Raw genomic sequence first — 3,567 nt, forward strand, 5'->3', positions numbered from 1 at the left:
AGGGTGCCAAAAAATGACGCACATTTTAACAAAGGGAAAAAAAAACTTGCATTAAAATTTTAAAACAATATATACCAATAGCAAAAGATGACTCCAAGTCACCTTTGACTTCTGCACTTGCAAGAGATGCTCGGGGTGGCTCCCATCAGCATCCAGATGCTTCCCAGGATGGTGAATGACTGCAGAGCTTGTTGCTGTCGAGACTTCCTGTGTCTTCCCTTGCGCATGTCGCACACAGGACCATGTGTCTCGAACGGATCGGGTGTCAAGCGTGTTGGCGGTTCTGTTGCATATCCCCGCCTCCACTGTCCTTGTCCTTCCACAACATTCTCGAATTTCAAATGCCTCTTCAAAGTGGTCTTGGCTACTCGAACAACTTCCACCATTCTCTGTGACTGTCTTGCTGTCGCAGGGTGATGCTAGCATTCATTTGATGAACACCATCTTTTGAGCAAGCGTCATACTACACATTGCTACCGTAATGCAGTTCAGCCTCAAAAAGCAATACACAAATAGCATCTCTTTAAATGTGTATTCATATTTTTAGCACCCTTTGCGCGCACGCCCGCACACACACACACACACACACACACACACGCACACACACACACACACACACACACACACACACACACACAACTGGGCAGAGCTCTGTGATATTACCTTTAAGCTCTCCTAGTAATAAAAGTGTATTAACATCATCCTAGAAAATGGAACTCAGTGGATAGTACCTATAGATAGTGGAAGAAGAAATAAAATATGTTCCTAATTTAGGAAGTTGAAAATACTAAAAAGAGTAACACGTCTGTATTTTGGGGAGGAATTGGGAAAAATAAGCAATAGCTGAAGCCTCAATTTGCGGGAATATTATTTATAATATCTCATCTTTAACAGCATACAACTGTTATTTAGGAACATGGCAATTTAAAAGCAGAAATAATTAAATGATTTGAGTAGTTACATCTGGAAGTGCAAAAGTGGCTATAAAGGTACTTCAGAGTAAGAGAGGAGGAGAGAGTGTGCCTTTGTTTCAGCGACTTAAAAAATAATTTTATTAAAAATATTTTTATAATATAGTGTTCAAAGTTGTATTTAAAGCTATCCATGTACATTGTACATATAGCATTGTGGGTCATGGCAGGCTTCTAATCACTATTTCAAATCATCCAATGTATCATCCTTGTGAAAAAATAGTTATTCTGCAAAGAAACACTACTAGAACATTGTCTCGTACTCTTTGTCAATATTAGCATGATGACGAATAACTCATGAGTCAATATCATTTCATTTCCTGTGTATCAAGCTTGAGTGTCAATGCCGAGCACACTGTGTGCTGGGCTTCAAATACGTGGTGGGTACTGAGGAATGCCAACGTTCCATAGGGCCCGGGGCCCTGCTGTGACAGTGCTGGATGTGGGTGGAGAAAGGCACCGTATTTCCCCACCGACTACACTGTCACTCAGGCCTCCCCTTTCAGGACTATCCTCGGCCTCCAGGACGTTCTACTAAATGCCCTTAAGAGGTGCTGAGTCTCCTCAACCTGAGTCCTGATTAAACTGGTGATCTCATGTCACCCAAGCGCTATGCATTTGTTAAAAGACTATTCTGTGTGTGTAGTGAGGCTTAATAAATTGCAACGTATTAACCCGTGTGGCAGTTACCAAATCACCTGAAGGAAGAGGTGGACTACACAACATATGAGAGGAAAATTTTGATGTTGGGAAGGTCTTAGTTTACTATGAGGAAAGCTTGACAGCCTATCATTTCTTAAAAGCTCCTGCTTTCTGTACATCTACAGATGGACACTAAATCAAGGATCTAGAGACAAATGAATGACCTGAACTCTGCCGATGACCAGTCTGTGATCTTGGCAAAAGTATTCACCGAAGTGTGATGCTTCATCTATTACATGTGGTCACAGTTACCTTCTCTACATCATACTTTTTATGTGTGTCCAATCGACACAGACATCAAAATTTTTTGTGTGCTAGGCAATAAGGAAATAATCACCAACTAGACAGACACATTTCCTAGCTTTGTGAGACTTAAAGTCTGGGAGAAAAACAAAGATGTAAATCAAAACCTGTATGAATGAAGAGCTACATCATGTTTCTGATTGAGGATACTTAGCATCACCAATATTTTAATTCACCCCTTTTGAAACTCTAAAATACGGGAACCTAACCGAGTTTATTATGATAAAACTTAATAAGCAAGTTCTAATACCAGACGAAAAGATATGGAAAAAATCAGTGCAGAATACGTTGAACAAGAAAAAAATAAAAATGATTTGATATACTAAATATAAGAATTTACTAACAAGCCTAGTAATTAAAGCAGTGCAGTGTCCGCATGTGAAATGAAAGTAAGAAAGGAAGACGGGAAGGAAGGAGGGAGGGAGGGAAGGAGGGAAGGAAGTAAGAGGAAGGGAATGAAGAAAAGAATGCCTTTAAGAGAAAGGAAGGAAGGAAGGAAAGAAGGAAGGATGAAGGGGAGAAAACAGGGAAGGAAGGAGGGAAGGAGGGAAGGGAAGAGGAAAGAAGAGAGGGAAGAAAAGAAGGAAAGAGAAAGACTCTGCAAAAGTGGTGTTGGGATAGTTAGAACATGTTTGTGAAAATTATAACAGCAAATAAATAAACACATATTGACATATATGCACACACATATAAATGTATTAAGGGACCAAAAATTATAGAAGTCAAATATCTATTAATAATCATTCAAAAAGAAATTCCTCATTCATAGAGAATCTGCAATTTTGCATGGATACTGCCAGTAATTTTGTCAATCAAAATTGCAAATGCAGGTGAGATAATGGCAATTTACATTTTAAATTGGGTTAAAAAATGTAAGTATATGCCAGTAACCAATAAGTATATAAAAATTATTATTGAAAACTACTGACTTTGCGTGTACCTAGTTTGTGAGTGTACAGATATGGTACCATGTAAAGGGTATCTGTGTATTCACTAGAAAGATTGCATACCTCTGATAACTGACACAGTATGTTGCTAGCATAAAGGTATGTTACTATGCTTGCTGAAGAAAACTAAACATCTCTCTGTTTATATGGAGACAAATTTTTCATTAAATTATCAGAACTCCAATCTTATACTAAAAATGATCTCTAGATATGAAGTAGGCATTGGCTAGAATATCATAAATAATAATAGTATAAGTTAAATAGAAACATGCAATATCTCAATACATTTAGAAAAAGCATTTGAAAAATTACACAATTTCAAATGTGTATCTTTTATAGTAATTACCAAATTAAAGCATAAGAACCCTTCATTTTATACCATTTAATATTATTCATGCTGTTTTATCACTGAAATTTTTAACCATCTTATTTTCTTTGTCTTCCTATATAGTTGCTTAGCATTTTATGAAATAATTTCAAGTATGATGAAAACCATGATGGAGTGAATTTGTTTATCAAAACGTCTCCAGGAATATTCTTTTTGGAGAATACAGGTTTACCAGACACTTTCTAACCCTTATGAGTGTAAGCTTAAAATTATATATATGTATATATAAATATATAATGCATCTATATATCTGCAT

This window comes from Carlito syrichta, unplaced genomic scaffold (genome assembly GCF_000164805.1).
Source record: "Carlito syrichta isolate Samal-C Ts95f unplaced genomic scaffold, Tarsius_syrichta-2.0.1 Scaffold305644, whole genome shotgun sequence".
Taxonomy (NCBI): Eukaryota; Metazoa; Chordata; class Mammalia; order Primates; family Tarsiidae; genus Carlito; species Carlito syrichta.